Genomic DNA, 23034 nt, shown 5'->3' on the forward strand with positions numbered 1-23034 from the left:
AATTTTAAACATAATATAAAGAATTCTTTGTAGGTATAACCTTGATGTTACATTAAATGAATATTATCATTATCTCCATTTTCTGGTATACTGGGAAGAGACACCAATCACAGCAGAAACTCTGAATGGAAAGAATATCTCTGCCCTTATTTTTTAGATATTTAGTGTTAAGCAAATCCCTTAAATTGGTTTGAGAATCATCTTCCTTTTCTATATATAAATATATATATATATACACACACATATATATATACTTAAATTACACAAATTAAGCAGTGTTTATCACTCTCACACACACCCCCAAAAGCATATGCATAGAAACACACAAAGATAAAGATGATAACATTATCCTGTGAAGACACCAGTGGAAAATTTGGCTTAATTTTCTCATTTATTTGAAAATACATACATCAGGTGTTTCTTCTGTACTCTGCATTTCTTCAAGATAAATTTATTTTAATTACTTATTTTAATAGCTATCTTTCTGCCTGATTTTATGCTAGATTTCATGCTGGAGCTCTTTCATGCTCGTGTTGTATCACCAGTGTTTTGAGCTTGATGCATAGTGGTTTAATAGATCCATGTTGAATGACCAGATGAAAGAATAAATAAATAAGATAATTTATTAAAAAGTAATCATTCTAAGAGTCCCGTTGTGGCTCAATGGGTTAAAAACCTGACATAGTGTCCCTGAAAATGTGGACTTGATCCCTGGCCTCGCTCAGTGGCGTAAGGATTTGGTGTTGCTGCAAGCTGCAGCATATGTCACAGATGTGGCTTGGATTCCATATTGCTGTGGCTGTGGTATAGGCCTGTAGCTGCAGCTCCGATTTGACCCCTAGCCCAGGAACTTCCATATGCTACAGGTGCAGCCATAGAAAGAAAAAAAATTTAAAAAGTCGTCATTCTCATATCATGAGCTCCAAAAGAAACAATCCTGAAAACTAAAGAAAAACAGATAACAGAGATCCAGGAAGGCAGTATCAATAATAAACACGTCATTATTTTATTAATGATTATCTTCCCTACCACACTATAAGCTCAATTAAGGTAAAGTAAAAATATTATTTTATACAAACTTTTGTGCTTACAACCTGTCTTTGGAAATTGATTGGCAATATTTAAATATTTTTTAAACAATGGGTAAATGAATAAATTAATAAACTGAATCAGAACCTAAGACTGTTGAAGAACAGGAACTTAGAATTTCAGAGGTTAGTTGCAATGACTAGTTATCATCAGAGGAGGGAAGCAAAGGGTAACAGAGCCAGCTGGGCGTTTGAGCTAAAGGTACCCCTCAGAAAGCTTTCAAAATAGGACAGTTGCAGTGGCAAGTTGTGGTCAACAATTTGAAGAGTGGTTTCTGTGACAGGGACTATGTAAGAGTCAAGAAGAAAGTTACTCCCCAGAGCCAAGTCAAGCTATTAGTCAAGACCAAAGGGCACTGTGTAAAACTGGAAAAGGAAGGCTAAAATATGACACACTAAGAAAAAGCCATGCATCAGACTATAAAGCAAGGAAAACAAGGCTTCAGAAATGTAGTCAGGTGGAAAATATCTTCTGACAGTTCTTGTGTTGCTTTGTGAGTCTTTAAACCTCTTGGTCTGGTCTTGGGACTGAAATCTCTGCTTCTTAAAGTTAGAGGATTCTAGACCTATTCTTCGGGATGATTATCTAACAGAGTATATAGTTGGATTTCTAAAGGTATTAAATATTGAGGGACGTGCCAGTTAAGGAGCACCCTTTGATTATAGATTCAAGAACTGATGCATAGAGAGAGGAGTTGGAGAATGCTAGCCATCAAACCCCAAGGAGAAGTTTTAAATCAGAAATCTGGAAAGAGGGATAGTTTTACCTAATAGTACTTATCTCTTCTAGTTGTTCTCAAATGGACAAGATGGAGCCTAGTCTCTCCTGCAGATACAGTGACAATGGCAGACAAGGAATTGGGTTTGTAGATTTGCTTGAGTACAGATTTCCCCCATAACTTTAGCTGTGCTTCCTAATTTAAATAGATGTCATTTTGATTTAATTTGGTATTTACTCTGTTTCCTTATTTCTAGAATTCCAATGTATACTTCAAAATGCAGTTTAAACTTATTGTAAATATATCCAGCACATGACTGGGTTCATGCATAAATTAGAAAAATGATGCAGATCTATGATGCTGGCTCCTTTCAAATCAGAGTAGTGTTTGGTTTGGTTTGGTTTGATATCCACCTCCCAGCATTTGAAGTTCCCGAGCCTAGGATCGGGAACCAGAGTCACTACACTCAGATTCTTAACCCACTGGGCCACGTCAGGAAATCCTCAAAAAAGATATTTTTAATGGAGGGCCATAGACAAAATTATTCCTGATATCTCATCCCATTTCCCGGATTCATGGATACTAAAACAAATTCACAGGAAATCTTAAGTTATCACTTCACTAAGGATAATGGTTTAAACTTGAAAATTCCAAACTCCTGGATTAGAATCCCAGCTCTGTTAATGATTAATCTGACTCTGGATAAGTCACATGGCCTTTTTTAGCCTACATTTCATTATCTTTTAATTGAATATTTGGACCAGATCAGAAGTTCTTATATTGCAGCTTTGGTAAGAAAGACTAAAATAAGGGCTGTGTCTGTGCAGAAGTTATTTTTAAGTTTTCCCTTTCATCTGTCCCATTGTGAGAGAGTTAGGCAGTCTCACAGAGGAAAGGAAGGGCTTGTAAATACTACTTGTAGCATTTTGTGCAAAAACAATGTCATAGGTCCAACTGTGTACCTAAAAAAAGAAAAAAAATATTTTGCATCCCAACTCCCAAAACCTTTGGAAGTGAATTTATTTGGAATGGAATCATTGTAAATTTAATTAGTTAAGATAAAGATATACTGTAGTAGGGTGGGATTGAATCCAATATGACTAGTGTCCTTATAGGAAGAAGACGATTCCCTGTGACTACAGAGACACAGAACACGCTGTGCCTGTAGAAGCAGATATTAATGGAAGGATTAATGGTGACCAGCAGCTAGTAAGGATCATGAATCTCAGAGAAAGAATGGCCCTGTTGATACCTTGATTTTGGATTTAGAGTTTCTATAGCTGTGAAAGATAATTCTGTTGCTTTAAGGTACCCAATTTGTGGTGCTTTGTAAGAGCAGCACTAGGAAACTAATGCAGGCAAAAACCATGATAACTCACTTGTACAAAAACAATAACAATATTAACTTATTTGTACAAAGGTGAAGATGCTGAGGAAAATAGGTAAAGAACACATTTTGATTAGAGATTCAAGAAACCATACAAAAGAAAAGTTAGTTTCAACCCACATGTCTAAGATTTTTTCCATAATAACCACTGTATTGCTTAACTTAATGATATTCTGACTTAATTTTCTGTTTTTGAATTTGTTTTGAAAAATCAAAACAGGAGGGTGTGGTTATTGTGATATGTTAATGTGATAGTTCTAGTTAAATTGTAAATAAAGGCAAAATTATGGAGTTCCGTCATGGCGCAGTGGTTAACGAATCAACTAGGAACCATGAGGTTGCGGGTTTGATCCCTGGCCTTGCTCAGTGGGTTAAGGATCTGGCGTTGCCATGAGCTGTGGTGTAGGTTGCAGACGCGGCTTGGATCCCACGTTGCTGTGGCTCTGGCGTAGGCTGGTGGCTACGGCTCTGATTAGACCCATAGCCTGGGAAACTCCATATGCGTGGGAATGGCCCTCAAAAGGCAAAAAGACAAAAAGACAAAAAAAAAATAATAATAAAATAAATAAATAAAAATTAAAAAATAAAAAAATTAATTAATTAAAAAAATAAAGGCAAAATTAGAATGTGTCATGTATACTTTCCCAAGTAAACATTTATAAACTTGTTAAAAACCTGACTAAAGTTAGTCGGCTTCTAGTAATATAGCCAAGATGCTCATATCAAGTTCTTCAGAAATAATGGTAATATCTGGAATAAAGATCTTTAAAAATTCATAGTGAACAAAAATAAAGGGATATTGGATGGGTAACAACACCTTCAGGAAGGGACAAGCACTTATTGTTTCCCCTTTACAGTGTTTAGCTTGAGGATAAGGTCAGGCGCCACACTTTGTCATGCAATAGAGCTAAAATTTTTTCAAGTGTGCAGTTTTGCTGACTAAAAGAACCAGAGGACAGAGTTTGCATCCTTCAAGGTCATGAGAAGCTGAGGGGTAGAATCCAAGAAAAGACAAACCAATAGGGAGAGAGTCCCAAATTCAGTGCAAATTCTACTTAGCTCTCCGGCTCAGCCATGAAGCAGACTCCAAGGAGACTAGCCAAGACTAAGAATAACTGAGCCAACACTTCAGCGTCTACTCACTGCAGAGAATAGAGGGCTTCTAGTTTGAGTTTGGCTAGCTGTTTAGAAATCAAAGAAAGGAGGAAAGAAAGAGAGAGAGGAGGAGATAGGAAGAAAAGGAAGGAAGGAAAGGAAGGAAGGAAAGAGAGAGGGAGACAGAGAAAGAGGGAGGAAGAAAGAAAAGGAAGGAAGGAAATTAGTAATCTTCAGAATAATAAAACAAAATTCAGAGTCCCTTAACATAAGTTCCATAATGTCCAGGATACAATCTGAAATTACTCAACATATAGATAAAGAAGAAAAAGTAACCCATGCTAAAAAAAAAAAAAAAAAAAAAAAAAGCCTGTGGTAAAGTTAACACAGAATTGTAAAGCTATTATTGCTTAGCTCTAAACTATAAAGGAAAATATGCTCATAATGAGTATAAAGATAGAAAATCCAAACAGGTAAGTAGAAAATATATTTTATTTTGTCTTTTTTAGGGCCGCACTCGTGGCTTACAGAAGTTCCCAGGCTAGGGGTCAAATTGGATCTTAGCCAATACTGTGGCTGTAGCCTAAGCCACAACCACAGTAATACCAGATCCAAGCCACATTTGCTGTGACCTACACCACAGCTCACGGCAGTGCTGGATCCTTAACCCACTGAGCAAGGGCAGGGATTGTACCTGCGTCCTCATGGATACTAGTCAGATTCATTTCTGCTGAGCCACGATGGGAACTCCTAGAAAAGATATTTTAAATGAAACTCAGACCTTAAAAAAAACTGACATTAAAAAAAAAAATCACTGTATGGACTTAACAACCAATAAACAGCTCATAATTATTCACAAGTAATTGCTAAGTAACCAAGTTAAAAATAAAAGGAAAAAAAAAAAAAACAGAAAAATAGGTGGTTTCCAGAGGAGCAGAAAGAAGTAGGTGAGAGAGATTTAAAAGATATAAACTCCAGTTGCAAAATAAACTGATCACAGGCATGAAAATACAGTGTGGAGAATGTAGTCAGTGACCATGTGATATCTTTGTATGGTGATATGTTGTAGCAAATCTTATCCTGGTGGTCATTTTGAAATGTATAGAAATACTGAATCATTATGTTAGATAACAGGAACTAATCACTTATACTTCACAAATAAGCAACCAAAATCATAGAAAAAGAGATTGGATTTGTAGTTACAAGATCCAGGGGTGTGGGGAGAGGTGGTGTTGAGTGAAGGTGGTCAAAGATACAAACTTCCAGTTATAAGATAAGTAAGTACTAGAGATATAATATACAACATGATAAATATTGATTAATACTGCTGTATATTATATATGAAAGTCTCTAAGAGAATAAATCCCAATAATTCTCATCCCAGGGAAAACTCTTTTTAATCTCTTTATTTTCTATCTATATGAGATGATGGATTTTACTAAAGATACTGTGATAATCATTTCATGGTGCATGTAAGTCAAATCATTATGCTCTTTACCTTAAACTTATACAGGGTCATATGTCAATTATGTATCAATAAAACTAGAAGAAAAATCAATAGAGAAATAAGAATTATACAAAAACCCAAGCTGAATGGCCATATAATAAGCAAAGGTATAATTATAATGCACATTTTAAAAACTTAATGCATTACATAAAGAAAGTCCAGATTGTACAAAAGCTTTCAGAGTATGATTCATGTTCATAATTAGGCACAGAGTTGGTAGTGATGATTCTTTCAGAGGACAGAGGTTTCAAATAAAATTAAAGAAAATTAAAAAAAACTTTTACTAAGCAAAGTGAGCCAAAAGGGGTTTATTTCATCTCTGAATTAAAGAAAAGTTCCAAAGCCCCAGGCCTAACTTGATCTACAAATAATTGAAGAGTTCCTTCCATAGGGGTATTAGACAAATACACTCTGTTCTGATTACTGCTCATAGTATTAATATAATTAACATGATTAAAAATAATAATGAAGTAATCCCGCAAATAATGGAGCATATAATAAAGAAACTGCTGACTGTTGATGACTTGAAATTCATGGGGTAAGATTGGTTGGTCTGGGGAAAAGGGATATACAAGGAATAGTGATGGAGCAGCTCTTATGTTTGTTCACGTAGGAAAAAATGCAAGTGTGATGAACATAGCTTTCTAGGCATGTTAACTTCATTTGTGAAACATTTTGAGCAAAAGAGTATTGTAGAGTTTGATGGCTTATTAGGTAGTCTCCAACTCAGAGTTCATGTCTGAAGCATGAAAAGTTGTGACAGTTTAAACAACTGCCTCAATGTGACCATTCTTAAGACTGACTTGGGAGATAATAGTGGTAAATCAAAGACATGAAAATCCCAGATTATTTTCATGGACATTGTTCACATGACTAACAAAGAATCTACATTGGTCCTGTCAGGAATTTATGATGTAAAGTTAACAGTCTTTGAAAATGATACATTGGTGAGGATCTGAATTTTACAATAAGGAGGCAGAGACAAATCACTAAATAAAAAGATGGAGGAGAGTTGGAAAGATCATACACTCAAATTAAAAGCTTCTTTACTAGAATACTTGTGGAAGATGATACCTGTGACATAGCTATGAAGAAAGATAAAAGAATATGATTTGGATGAAGTTCTCCTGTATTTAGGAGATCACAGAACTTAGATCCTAATCAATCAGGAGAGTCACTGATTTCCATGTTGGAGGTGTGATGTTGGTTATTATATGGAACAGTACTTTCCTATTTCTACATTCAGAAAGCAAACAAACTTGTTTGCACTTACAGATACTCACAAATCCATCTAAAAGACTGAAAGCTCATTTGAATACTGACAAAAATTGGATTTATAAGTTAGTACATGTTTGTATTCAATTAAATTATTACTGTATAAAATGAAAAGTATATTAAGAACTATGGTGAGAATGAAAATGGTCATAAAAAGGGTAAAAGTATTGGATTTTGTTTTCAAATCAGAAACTAATTAAGAGATTAATTTAACCAAATAAATCAGCTTATTGTAGTAGTAAGCTCAGTAAGTGTGGATCAATAAGAAATTCCTAAATCTGTAGCAACAAATTAATATGTCATCAAGGATGGATCTAGTGAGTGTGTGTTGGTAGAAAACCAGCAAAGAGTGTAGCACACAGTGGTGACAGCATGCAATTTTGATTGTCTAGACTTGGATAGCCCATAATTTTCTGCTTTTACTGTACCATTTTAAATAGATTAATGGCATCACTGTGAAAAGTAACATTTTCTAGTCTTCTATACTTAGGTTTTTGTTCAAAGATTCATTCTCTGTTTAAAGATATTACTTCTAATAGCCAGTTCTCTAACTTTTCTGTCTTTTTTTTTTTTTTTTTTTTTTTTTTTTTTTTTTTTTTGCTATAGTTGGCTTTTTCTTTGCAATTGCAGGGCATAGAGATATTTACTCACATCCAAAGAAAGCATTACAGTTTTATTTGATTTCTTGTCTATACATTGTTTCTGCACCTGTCTTAACCTGACTGTGAGAAGTCCATCAACTGATGATCTGGCAGCCTAAACCCCTTATCTCTTGATTGACCTTTACAATAACAAATCCCTCTCTCTCCTAACCAAATTTATTAATGGGACATCATCACTGTTATTTTCATCTTAACCTGTTATATTGCATTATGCATTATCATCATTGTTATTTTTATTCTTTCCAGCAGTTGACTATTAATGTCTTTAAACCTTTCTTCCTTTATAGATGAGTCTGAGTTAAGAGAATTCTCTTCACTCAAGTACTCACCAATCCAAATCAAGAGATTTGGTTGAGAGAGAGATTAGACTTCCCAGGTCCTGTGGAATATAGATCTGTATCTCCTTTTCCTGTGTGCATTTGCTGTAAAATGCAAAATGCTATCTCCTCTTTTTCTCTACATTATACATGTCAATTGTCTCAATTTCGGAATTTAGGATCTTTAATATAGCATTGCTTTGGATTAGTGAGTTTTTCTAGAACCAAGATACCCACACCAAACAGCCAAATCAAGGTATTTTACAAGCTGTGAAATTTTATTTTGGGTTAAAATATATAGAACATCTCTCTTTATTTTACTTATTAATTTACATAATCTTACAAATGGGTTTGGATTATTGTTGTGAGCATGAAACCATTGTTATTCAGCTATTTCATCCATATAAGTAATATTGGATGTAAGAGATGGTGCTTTTTGCTATCTATATAGCACTATGCAATGAATAAATATACTTTTAGTTTAAGAAACGCATTATATGACCTTTTTTCCATTTTTGAACTAAATAAAAGAAACAGAAAAAAATGTGTAAATGAAATTCCATATTATTATGAAAAGCTGAGAAAGAACACAACTAAATCAGCAATCTGGATGTTCTTCTATCAGTGCAAATAAACTTAAAAGATGAAGGCAAAGACTTAAGTATCATGAGATATGGGATACAATAGTCTATTAAGAAAGGTCTTCCTTTTCTATGTTTGAGAACTAAGTGATAGCTGGAATGGACTCCAATTGTGATTATTTGGTAGTTACATCTTTTAATATATATACTTAAAACAGTCTATTAATGATAAAAATGGTAATAGAAACTTTTCAGATTTATTTTGGGCCTCTGTTAGCACAGCCTATGTTTCTTATATAATGCACTGCACTACATTATATGTTCATAGCACTTTACTGAATGTACTATTTTTTAAGAAATTATTATATTCACATTATTCACTTTGGAGATTGTAAAATTTGTCCAAAATAATGTTTAAGTGCTTGTGACTTAAACAAAGAAAGAAACAGCCTCTCCTATCTCCCACTTTCACCTTTGGGGGGATGTATAAAAATATCCAGAATGGGGCAGGGGGAGTCATTTGCTCTTGTAATTCTTATATTTCTTGTAGTTGTAGTTCCAGATGACCTCCACCAGGTGGCAGATTTTCACAGGCATCGTTACACTTTTTCATTTACAGTCTGTCTAAAATAACTCAACCAGAAAGTATATATAAAAGAGGCTTACAAATGATTTATATTTGACAATTCCTGTAAAGTATAGGCAAAATGGCTAAATTAACTTTCCTTTTCTCCTTTTTCTCTCTAATGTGCAGTGTAGTGGTCAACTCTTTACAATAAAAAAGTTAACATGTCACTTAACTACTTTTACCCCCCAATTTCTGATGTAGTACAATTTTGTCATATATTTATTATAAATTTAAAACTGTGATATAATATTTTAGCCTAATAACATGGAATTTATTTTCTTATATAGCTACCAGGCAAGCACAAGCATTTCTTAAAGTCTATTCTAAATCATATTAAATGTAACAAAATTCTCTTGAAAATAACATTTCATTATTCATGAACATAATACAAATCAATCACATTTTACTAAATTACATTCTTTAAAAAATTGAGGTGACCTACCCTCCTATAGTCTATAAGCAATCATTTGCATGATTTTATGGTTATCATTCCCATGAATTTACTTATATTTTTCCACGGATTTCTATTCCTAAATAATACCTTGCTGTTTTTCATAGTGTTCATTTATTTTAATGTAACTCTCCACAGACACAGTTCTTGTTCAGCAGTTGACTTTACCCAGCTCTTTGTAAAACTGGATCACTAAACTCAGATTGCCTAGCATTCAGGTCTATTTGATGATGGGTCACTCCCACAGTCACCCAGAGAATGTAGAAACTTTGGGTGTGAGGCTTATGGGGAGAGGCTAGTGGGGATTCTCTGCTATAGCAAAGTGCCTCCAGCTCCACTAACTCATAGAAACATCATGTCTGTGCACAATGTGTAGAAATCAGGAAATCTATAGACAACATCAGTTGTATTTATTACCTATATATCATCCTTTCTCTCAGGGGTGTTCACTATATCCCCATAGTTGATCACTATATTTTGTCTCATAACTGAGATTGTCATATATTCTTGAGTTTATTTTTAGCCTATTTTTCCCCCTGTTGCAATTTGCTTAATTGGTGCAAATACTATACTGTCTTCAATTTTAGAGTTATATGTGATTCTGTGCCTGAAAAATCACAAATTACTTTATCTTCTTGTTTCCTTTATTTACTTTTTCTTTTGCCCTCTTTCTGTTCCTCCTAGGGAAACTGTTCTTCAGTTCTGTTGGTTTTAATGAGAAAAAAGAGGTAAGAAGTGTTGAAAATTTTAATATGAATTGATGGTAGTTGAAGGGAACCTACTGAATTGGATTTCTTCCCAGGTGAGAAGAGCCTGCTGTGGACACATTCCTGAGAAGGATGCCTCAACAGTCAACATGGGGATAATGCACATTAGAGACTTCACTTCCTGAAAAAAAAACTGATAAGTACTGAAAATGTGTTTCCTTTACTGTAGCACATCAGGAGCTCTGACTATAATCATTAGAATATAGCATATCTAGAACAATTCTTATGAGGCCTCATAGCTACTCTAATCTACATTTATAGAAGTCTACCATTTTCTGCCCACTGTTTCTCTCTTCAACTTCTCTGTTTTTATCAGTTTAAACATACAGAAGTAACATTCAGACAATGCATATTTGGAAGAAATTACAGTGTATATCTAAGAAAAACAGCTTATTTCTCTTTATGAAACTCTCCAAAATCTTCATCATATTTAAAATAATGTCAGAGTCCCTGCTATGACTCAGAAGGTAAATGATCCAGTTTGTCTCTGTGGAGGCACTGGTTGGAATCCTGGCTCAATGCATTGTGTTAAGGATTCATTGTTACTACAGCTGTGGTATAGGTCATAGCTCTGGCTCAGATTGGATCCATGGCCTGGAAACTTCCATATGCCTTGGGAGTAGCTGAAAAGAAGAATGAATAAATATTATCAGCAATATTTATTAAAACCTGCCATTGATTTAAGCATAAATTTGTGCATTAGTTTACTTGAGGGAAATTCATATGCAAATATTTATTGTTTTTTATAAACTATATTTTGGAAGACTGTCACTTTAATAATTTAGTATTATAATACACTTTACATTAATCCAGATCTCTAATTTCCCTCACCATTAATTATGTCCACCACATTGTTGGTGAGTTTAAGTCTCCTAGAATATATGCCCTAAAATGGAAAACTTTCATCATAATTTCATATATGAGCACAATATTTTAATGATGCATGTGTATTTGAAATTAGAATGATTTGATACGTATGTGACAGAATTTCATTAAGCAGAAAAAATGTTAACAATGTACCAGAAATAGTCTATTTAATTAACAAGGAAATAAATAGTGTTAGAAAGCAACAGCCTAGATATGTAGAAAAACAGATTGAATATTTGATGAAAAATGAAGGTAAAATTTAAGTTTCAATGTAATATAATTGAAATTATAAGACAGTCTATATTTTATATATCAAATATTATATTTTATATGTATTAAATATATATTAAATACTATATTTGTATCATTTATATACAAGGTATATTATAAATGCACCTTAAATCCTCATAAATAAAATACACCATCTATCCTTGAAAATGAGAAAATTGTTAGTTTCAATACACTTAACAAAAAGCTAGCTTTGATTCCATTTGAAATTCATCTAATATGATAAGCTTAACCTAATGGGAGAATGCATGAATGAATTCTCAGAATCCCATAGAAAGGACTTTGGTAAATTACATTTGATTGAGATATAGGTTTTGATGTTAAGAATGAAATAGAATCCCTGACCAATTTTTGAGCCAATTTGGACAATCAATTTGAAAAGTGTCTTTGAGGACTGTCCCAGTGTGAATTTTCATTTTATCACCTTTACTATTGGGAATAATAATATGTTCACCAGAAACAGATATTTGGATATTTAGAATTAAAGAGGTAACCTCATCCATAGCCACTGAGAATTGTATTTTTCTGATTTCCTACAGAATCTGAAATGGGCTTTCCATTGACAATGTCATGTTCCTTACTATCCTCTCTCCATTAGCCTCTGATCCTCCTATGACCCTTTAGATCTTAAGGGAAAAAACATTAATAGATTTATCCCACTGCATGTTTAGTACCTTTAACACACTATTTCATTGTTCTCAAATGACAGTCTGCCCAGTAAGTCTGTGAACCTTAGAAATCACTTTGGAAAGAGTGGCCATGGCTCTGAGTAGCCATTTGGTATTAGAAACCAGACATACCTGAGCTCACTAAACCTGATATGTAAACAGTATTTCTCAAACCATCATGTGCATATGCATTTCTCATTCTCATCACTTCTAAAAATTTACACTTGAGAATTTTAGTTCTGACCACAGCCTGCAATTCTTTCATTTTATTTCTTACTGTTATTAACTATGGTTACCATCCCTGCTCCAAATCTGAGGAAGATGTACTTCTCTTCTCACAGGTGGACCTGCTTAGCTTAAAGAAATAGTCCCTCAAAATTTGTTGTCTCCATGACTGTGTGTGATGGGATGGAGATAAGCTTCCATTAAAGATTCCACTATCTACTGTTATTCTTTTGTAACCACTTTGATATTTTTTCCTTTATGCAGACTTTATTCAGATTTAATTGACTACTTATTATGCTCTTAAATGTCTGACACTAAAATGCCTTCAGAGCTTAGATGAACCAAATTAACATTAGAAGTTGCAAAGGTGACTGAAGAAAATACATTGCATTTGACTGCATAAAATGTCTTTTTTAAAAGTTGCTATACTGGTTTTAATAATACAGGTCAGCAGCTGCCAGTGAGAAACACATGTCCATCCTTTTTCCTACACTTTACACTCTGTACGCTGTTGGTGGACTGTGCCATTTCTTTTTTTTTTTTTTTTTTCTCGCCAGAATGACTTTACTTCAATCTGTACATGTCTAAGTAGAAATTGAATCAATTAGGCTTGAGTTGGCAGTATAAAAGTGAAAAATAATAAAAAGAATGTTTTTGTGAAGCAGAAGTTTGCTTTTCTCTGTCATACATACACACACAAATCAGAGAGAAGAATACAAGGTCAGGGTGGTAGCTCTATGCCCATGAGTAACTAAATCTTTTAACTGTCCACTATCTTGAGCGACATAAGACTCAAACTCAAGACTGCTTCTTCATAAGATAATTGTCTATATACTTGGCAGAAAATAAAGAGATCATAAAAATAGTGCTCTCTCAGCTGAGTCAGAGAATATTTAAATAATGTTACAATAAGACTCCTCCTAGCTGCAATGGACACTGGGAAAAAAAGCCGTTAATTTTGCCATTTGTCTGTCTGAAATAAATGGAGCCCTGGAGATGCATTTTTAAAGAAGAGGAGAATGGGGTATTTCTTAGGCAACTTGTAGTCTCTGCCACAGCATCTGTGCACACACTTCTGCTTCATGGAATTCCTATACCTAATTCTCCAGGTATAGATATTGAGAGTCTCTCAAGGATTTCACAGCTACAGTGGTCTATGAAGGGTTTGCTTTTCATTTTTGTTCGAAGTAATCTGTAGCTTCTCTAAGCTAAAAAGATCGTAACTATACCATCTTGAAGTTACCTAAAAATTTGTGTCTGCCATTATCAGTGTCTGAGGACATGATATATCCCATCCACTTTCTTTGGAATGATTTCATATTTCTGTTTTAAAGTGCAACAGATACAAAAGTATGATGAAATACTTACAATACATATAAGTACTATTTGGAGATTCCACAGTGACTTCAAGTAGGACTTGTTGATACAGTAGACATATTCACAGCGTAGTTCTAGACAGAACCAGAACAAAAAGGAGAATATGAGTTCTATTTTCTTGTTTTGTTTTGAGGGGCTTAATACCTCAGAATCTCAAAATCTAACAGTTTTAACTTGGGATATTGGACACTGTTATGCTGTTGCTAACCCCTACTATAGCCAATAAATGGCTAGACATCAATCACTACAAGAAGAGTAAAGTGGTACAAGTGTCTGACAAATGAAATGATCAAAAGGCAGGCTGTGTTGCTAAGGAGAAAAAGAAACACATGTAAAGGTATAGAAGGAAGTGAGGACATCTGAATGCCACCTAATATGAGGATTTTTCTATGCTTCCTTTATATATAATATATTCTATTTTTAAATCCATTTCTGATTTCAAATAGAACAGGAAACTCAGAAGTATTGAAGCAAACCTATTGCCAGTATAAGCAACTGTCCATTGTCTTAATCAAATTTTTTATTCTGCCAGAATCTAAAGATTCATAAGCCCAAAGCATTGGCATTTAGTTCCTAAACTGTAGAGTTTAAGGTTAGGAACTAAACTGACTCCTCACATGTCAATCCTAGATGCCATTGTCCTTTCCAGCATAGCCATTCAACCCTAAGGTATAGCTAACAATCAAGTAAAGCCTCATTTTCTTAATTGTGCTTTGCTTTTTCTCTAAGAGATATTTCTTTTCCTAGTAAGCATAGAAGTAGATCATTCCTATTAATTTTAGCAGAAGAAATTATTTTCATTCTAGCATTCAAAAATTTTATAAATGTCCTACATTGTCCTCTTTTTCTTTGAAAATCCTATTTTCATTCTACAATTTTGCCTCTAAAACATGCACCTCACCTGTATAATTTTTTTTTCCTTAGGCACTGTGCTTTTTGGAAAGGGAACATAAGCAACTAAGTGTCTAGGCCACAATGTCATACTGGTTAATGGTTTGATACTGATAGTACTCTTTGGATATTGACGAAGATCAGAGTGTAGTGAAATAATAATCAGCTTATATGTAAATGTAACTTTCATTTCAGATTACAATGTATTATAAACTAATAAGCATTAAATTCAGTGGATAATTTAGAGTTTAAATGCATAAGGAATGCGTTTATTTTTCTTTTAGTTTTAAAAAAGTACTTTTTAAATTTGAAATAAAAGGTATTTTTACTTATGTAATCAACATAATGTTTCATTATATGTAAATATGTATAATCCCCTTGATACATATAGAAGATAAACATACATAGTATGATCAAGTTACTGATGTTACATATGATATAATTATGAAGCATGAATTGTTGCAGATACAGTTCACAGAATTCTATAAATTTTCTAGTAAGTATGCAGTTGTATATCTGGTTTCAAATATAGCACATTTTAATATCAAGTGATAATGACATCAAATGAAAATAATTTCACTGACCTGAGCCCTCTGCAGTATTTCTAATAGGATAAAGATTAAACTGAACTTTAAGATAATTTTAATAGACTAATATAATGCTTTGGGTGGTTCATGAAAAAAATATTTTCTTAATGATGCCATTACCCTACATTCCTCCAATCTCTTCCTCTTCGTGTTTAGCCTCCTCCTTGTGAATCTGCCCATGGCAATCTGGATTTAACCTCAATAAGTCTCATAAAACAGCTCCCTAAAGTTAGCAATTATGTTCAAATTGAAAAATCCTGTGAAATTTTATTTGATTCCTGTTATAGTTTTCAACATTATTTGACACACTTAGCTGCTGCATTCACCTGGTTTTTCCTCCTCCCTCTTTTTTTTTTTTTTTTTCTTTTTAGGGCTGGACCTAGAGCATTTGAAAGTTCTCAGGCTAGGAGTTGAATCAGAGCTGTAGCTGCTGGCCTACACCATAGCAACAGCAACATGGGATTTGAGCTGCACCTGTGACCTAACACCACAGCTCAGGGCAACACCTGATTCTTAAACCACTGAGCAAGGCCAAGGATTGAACCCACGTCCTCATGGAGAATAATCAGGTTAGTTACCGCTGAGCCATGGCAGGATCTTCTCTTCTTCCCTTCTTGCTTCTTTTTGTCCTCCTTTTCAGTTTCCTCTGTAGGGATATTTCATCTTCCAGATTCATGTTCATGTCCCTGAAGGTTTAACAGCAGTCTGCCTCTTTTCATTCTCTCTTCTCCTTGTAGATGATGGTACGTGTGTCCATGACTCTGAACTCTGATGACCACTTACACATACATGAACCACAGTTAGTTATCTTCAAACTTCTCCAAGCTCTCCATCCTCTATATCCAACTTATTATGTGAAAAACATTAAATATTTCCCAAGACCTTACAATCTCTGATAAACTTCAACAAACCTGGCCGCCTTCTATCCTATTCTGGTTGACTTGAGTCATTTTAATCAGAATCCTAGGATTCATTCTCTGCACTGTTGCCTCTCTTCTTCCACATATTAATTCTTCATTGTGACACCCTGCCATCCTAGTACTCTAAATATCTTTTAAGCTCCTCTTTTTTCCATTTGAGTCATCACAATCCTAAACAAAATTATCATCTTGCCTGTATCATACCTGTAGCCCCATAAAAGCCTAATTGATATGCACAGATTCATTCTGGTCTTACTCATATTCATTATCCGTTTACATTACATTTGAATTTTCATTTTACATAAATATACCAATCTCCCAGTTTAAAATGCTACAATTGCCTTACAATGGAAAAACATTGCTTTCACTAAGGAAAGAAAAACAACTCCTTACTACCACTCCCCTTCTTGCCTCTGTAACATTATGTGACACTAATTTTCCTCTTTGCTCTAATTTGCTCCAATTTCTTTTACCTGACATGCATCACTCAACAAGAGGTATTTCCACATCCTCTAGCCTCTGATTAGAATTTCCTTTACAATTGTCCTTGCGCAGTATACAAATTAGGAAGCTGTTTGCCTAGTGCATCAATAATAATTATTCTCTGCCACTTTTCTCAGTTTTATCATATCCAAATAAAATAGGATCTTAATATTGCCAACCTTTACATCAGGTTACCTTTGCTTTACCCCAAATGTGGAAAAAAATGAATACATAATACTACAGCTTAAATTTTCCAAATTAAAATGCAGAAAAGGATTACTTCACAGTAGTTGTTACATGTAAAATGACTATTATAGTAACACACAACCACTTAGAAAAATATGACGAGCTAAAAGGTCACCTTTGCATATCACTTCTGCAGAGCAAGCTGCTTAAACAAAAATTATTGCATATCCTACATTTTTATTCATGAATTTCTCTCAGTTAAGAGGGAAAATATTTTTACAGGGCAAATATGTTCAATTTGAAAATATAGAATATGAGTGTTTTGGACTGAATGTTTATGCTTCCCCCGTCCAGTTCATTATGTTGAAATTCTAATCACAGGTGTGATAGGGTGGAGCCCTCATGAAAAAGATTAGTTCCCTTACAAAAGGAACCCCAGAAAGACCCAGAAGAAGGCTATCACCTGAACTCAGCCATGCTGGCATCGTGATTTTGAACTTCCAGTCTCCAAAACTGTGAGAAACACATTTCTGTTGTTTATAAACTGTCCAATCTATGGTACTTTGTTAAAGCAGCCTGAACTGATTAAGACAATGGGAAAACCTAAAAATAAAAGTGATACTTATGTTTATTGATCTGGTGGTTAGAAATTTGAAAATAAAAGAAATATGTGACACTAATGAAAAGAATACCATACAAAATGACAAGATTTTCAGTAATCATTTCAAATGCTTTAAAGCAGTTGCAGTCTAGATAAAATATTTTTAATTTCCTTAGTGGAAAGTATCTGACAAATAGCTCTTTTGATTATAATGCAAGAGCTTGACCTTAAGTTCTTCAATGCCTTTAGGTGCCCACTTCAGAGACACCTATCTTGAATAAAGACACTGCCAGCTATACAACTAGACAAAGAGCCAGCTGTCCCACCCATGAAGTTCCCCTTTTAGAAACCCTGGGTGACCTAGATAACTGATTACTTGTTTTGCCCTTCCTGAATGTTAATTCCTTCTCTTATGTTACATTCACCAGTGAACAGTGAACCCCAGAAACCCTAGGTACCCCTACCTCAACCCTAACAAAGGCAGAGCCCTTGGTCCAGGCTCTCTCTCTCTCTACCCAAGACCTCTCTGTTTGACCCTTGGACATACAAATTCATGACTTGTAATGAACCTTGATTTTTCATAGTTCGCCGATGGTTGTTGCTATGGTGAACCTTGTAGTCACAATAACAGCTAGTCCAGCCATGATGTGGGCTCTGGTGGTCTGTGGGGGTAGTGTATCATGAATATGAGCCCAGGTGGGTTCACCCAGGCATCTCTAGCTGACAGCATCACTATCTAGCTTGGGACTATACAAAACCATTTCTCTTGGTGAAATAGTAAATTCATTAGACCACATGTGTATTATTGAAATAACTTACAATGTTTTAAGAGTCGCAATTATAATTCAGGTAGGAATTTCCATATATAAGCATTGCTTTTTGTTTTATCTTCATTTATGTCTATTAGGTAAGCACTGTCTCTGCTGAAAACAAGATCTATGGATTTTGTGTGGGAGATTTAAAGAAATACTTTGTTCAAATAGAGAAAGTACAATGTGAAATTGTAATCTTTAATACGTTGTTTCTCTGGATATTAATTTACTGATGACAGAATACATTGTATTAAAACATACACACATGTATATATATTTAGATTATGAAACACTGTAGTCATATTTTGTATAAAAAATAAATCTATTTTTTCCCAAACAGCTAATATCATCAGCTAAAAAACAAAAAGCACCAGACAAAGATGGGTTTACAAATGAATTCTACCACATATTTAAGGAATAAATTAAATTGTTTCTCCAAGTTCTTTCAGAAAATAGAAGCAGAGGGACTATTCCGTAACTCATTGTATAAGTTAGCATCACCCTAATTCCGAACCAGATAAAGATATTATATAAAATGCAAACTGTAAACCAATGTCACTCATGAACATTGCTGTAAATGTCCTCAATGAAATATTAGCAAATTAAATCCAAAAATGTATGAACTAATTATACATGATAACTAGAATTTATTTCAAGTATATAACACTATTTCAACACTCTAAAACCTATTAATAAAATTCATCACACTAGCAGCTAAAGAATAAAAATGTTATGATCTGGAGTTCCCATTGTGGCTCAGCCATAATGAACCTGAATAGTATCCATGAGGATGTGGGTTCAATCCCTGGCCCGCTCAGTGGGTTAAGGATCCGGTGTTGCCATGAGCTGTGGTATAGGTCACTGATGAGGCTCGGATGCTGTGTTCCTATAGCTGAGGCACAGGCTAGCAGCTGCAGCTCCAATTAGACCCCTAGCCTGAGAACTTCCATATACTGTACCTACAGCCCTAAAAAAAAAAAAAAAAGATGTGATCATATCACTAGATGCAGAGAAAACATGAAAAATCCAACACTTACCAGTGATAATAAATTTTGGCAAATCAGCAATAGAGGGGGACCTCTTCAACTGGATAAAAAAAAGAAAAAAGATCTGCAAAATATCCACAGCTAAGATTTTACATAATGTTAAGGAACTGGTTGTTTCCTGTTAAGATCAGGACAAGACAAAAGTGTCTCTTCTTTGTCTTATTCCTGATCTTAACAGATGACATGTAGAAAATCCCAAATAATCAATAATAATAGCAATAATAAAACTCCTGGAAGTAAAATGTAATGATAGCCAGGTTGCAAAATGCAAGGTTCACACATGAAAGTGAATTTATTTCCCATATACCAGCAATGTAAAATTGGAATTTGAAATTAAAAACACAGTAACATGGAGTTCCTGTTGCAACTCAGGTTAAACAAATCTGACTAGTATCCATGAGGACACAGGTTTGAACCCTGGGCTCGCTCAGTGGGTTAAGGATCTAGTAGTGCCATTACCTGTACTGCAGGTTGTGGATGCAGCTCAGATCCTGTGTGGCTGTGGCGTAGGCAAGAGGCTACAGCTCTGATTTGACCTCTAGCTTGGGAACCTCCGTATGCTATGGGTGCAGACTCAGACAAAAACCAACCAACCCCCCCCAAAAAAAAAGACCAACAACCATAACACTAGTACCCACAGAATGAGTTACTGAGGTGTGACTCTAACAGAATATATACAAGAACTAATGAGAAAAACTATAAAGTTCTACTCAGAGAAATGAACTCTAAAATGGGAAAATATTGTAGGTATATGGTTACAAAGACTTAATATTGTCAAGAAGTCTTTTCTTCCCATACTGATCTATAGATTCAAGAAATCACAATAAAAAAGCAACATCTTATACGGTGGATATCAACAAACTGGTTCTGAACTTTGTATAGAAAGGCAGAAAACCCATACTAGCTAACACACTATTGAAAGAAAAGAACAAAATCAGAAGACAGACATAACTTGACTTCACTTTTTTTCCCATGCATTAAGTGAAATACTCACTCTTTAAAGATTGAAACTGTCTGTTTGAAGCATCTGTTCATATAAAATCAACTTTATGTAAACTAATCATATACATTAACTGAAATTCTTACAGGAGTCAAAACTTTAAAAGTTCATGTCATATTTTCTACAAGCATAGGAAAATCTGCAATTGAAAATTGTGAAAAGTAATTTAGAAAAACAGTCGCTTGATTAAAACAAAAATTCAAATTCAAAGATTATATGTAAATGCACTTTCTGCAATTGCAGTGATCACCCTGGGGCACACTTTATTGATGTTTCTTTAGATAATTTGCTGATTTTCATGTGATCATTGATATCAATATATATCCTTCATATTAATGGTATCATAAAAGGCAGCAAACATTTTGGTATAATGCATCAATTAAAGATTTAAATTTCCCTTAAATATCTACTTTATTTTTATACACTCATTTGCATTAATATAATTTATTGTAAACATTCAAAGAATCAAATTTTCGAATAAATTAATTTTTACCAGTTTCCACTCGACAATAAATTTTAAAATAACCACAGCAAGAATATATGTTCTAAGTAAGACCCCTTAGTCTCGATGTTCTGCATAGATTTCCTGTACAGCCAATCTATAAGTTCCTACCTCCCCTCTAGTTCCAAATGACTGGCCCTTTGGAGGCTCCATGCAGCAGCCAAAATGTGACTGGATGGTACATTGAGGGCCTGGCAGGGCAGAGAGCATGATCCTAGCTCTCTGTCACATCCAGCAGGGTGATTGGCAGTGAGCGTTTCCTCTCCACACTGCTCAGCACCCTGGCTCTGGAAGAAAGCATGAGTTCCATGACTCAGGAAAGGGGAGAGGGAAAAAGTAATGGGGTGCATTTTTCAAAAATCTTAAGGTAAAACTTCTCTTTACTACACGTAGATTTGATTACAGGGATTAATAATGGTCCTCTGTTACAGACTTGAAAATCTAGAACAAATGCTAGGATATTAAGTATAATCAAAGTATACTTTGATATACAAAGTAAAAATATACAAAGGATAGTATGGATCATTAAGTATAAATCAAAACTGTGCCAGACAAACTAGGCTATATGGCCCCCTTAGTTGTGTGTGTGTCTGTCTTCCCCCAGTGTTAGTATCATTTTAATTGATTTACCACACAGTTTGGATGGTCTGTTCACTCTATTTAATTCCTCTAGGGAAGTGGTTCTCAACTGTATGTAACTTTGCCATGCAGGGGACAATTGGTAATGTCAAAAATGGAGACATTTTTGACTGTCAGCAGTGGGGAACTGTTACTGGCATCTAGTGAGTAAAGGCCAAGGATGCTGCTAAACATTCTACAATGTACAGAACAGAACCATCCCCAAACAAATCATTCTATGTTCAGTATGCCAGTGGTACTGGGTTGAGGAACCCTTCCCTAGATTGATCATAGCAGCTTGGATCAAAAAAGTAAGGAGAATTTTGAAATTTTGAAAAGATCACCTACCCGAATGAATGTTCAATTTAAAACAGACATTTAAACACTACAGAAATATTAAGATTTCAGTTATTATTGTCACATTTCTATTGCTGAACTATCGGGTCTCTCTTAGTGATAAGTGGTCCACTTAAAATTAAAAGAAAAAATATTTTGTAAAACATTAAGATGTTGGATATAAATGATGAAAATAAAACAAATAGCCTAGGACAGTAAGATGTTATAAAATACCTTTCAAGGAACCAGCTTTTAGAACTTACCTCATTAATCCTCACACTATGCCCACAGGGTAGCGATAATAATTATTGTATCTGTTTTACAGATGAGAGAACTTGGTCACACAGAGGTTAATTACTTACACAAGTGTAATTTGAGAGTTGGTTATAGAACTGGGAATAACACTCCTATCTTAGAACTTCAGACTGTAACTATACCCATTTATTCTGTAACAAGTATAGTTTAAATACTATAGTTTTCATTATTACACTAGCAATTAAATTGTACCACGTATCCTAGGACTAATTTTATTTATCAACTGAATTTATTTATCAGTTGAATGGCTATGAGATACAGGGTATTGTGCAGAGTACTGTGAGAATTTTTCAGTAGTGATTGGAGGAAGGGTCTTGCAGCTCAAGATGGGATTGTTCTCCAGACTTACCTTCCTTCCTCAGGAGGAGTCCTTGTATTCAGTTAGGTGCCCTCCATGTGGTAGGTACACCTGCATGTGGTCTCCATAGATCCAAATCTCTAGAAAGGTCATTGGTTTTCCTATTGTGGCATAAACACAGGTATTCACTACATGGTACTGATTTACAGAATACTCATTATTCATCGATTTCAGCCCTTTATAAGTGGAAAGTTTGAATAGAAAAATAATAGCTTTCTATAATTATATTCTAAGAAGCCCCATCCAGTTAAAGACATAGTAATTGGATAGCACCTGACACTTAAAAAGTGTATCTTGCATGTTATTTATTTCCGTTCCTACAACTGCACCTTGTGGCATATGGAGGTTCCCTGGCCAGGGGTTGAATCAGAGCTGCAGCTGAGGCCTACACTACAGCCACTGCAACACCACATCTGAGACTCATCTGTGACCTACGCTGCAGCTTACATCAATGCTGGATCCTTAACCCATTGAATA

General features: G+C 34.5%; 1 long non-coding RNA gene across 1 annotated transcript in view; it reads left to right on the top strand.

Moving 5' to 3' along the window:
• Positions 1-22982, top strand: part of LOC102165359 — a 55584-nt gene extending 32602 nt beyond the window's left edge. The window contains exons 2-3 of the long non-coding RNA XR_305026.3: positions 10395-10438; positions 10513-22982. This is a non-coding gene — a long non-coding RNA (uncharacterized LOC102165359). The remainder of the gene's footprint in view (positions 1-10394; positions 10439-10512) is intronic.

Source organism: Sus scrofa, chromosome 8, assembly GCF_000003025.6.
Source record: "Sus scrofa isolate TJ Tabasco breed Duroc chromosome 8, Sscrofa11.1, whole genome shotgun sequence".
NCBI classification, from domain to species: domain Eukaryota; kingdom Metazoa; phylum Chordata; class Mammalia; order Artiodactyla; family Suidae; genus Sus; species Sus scrofa.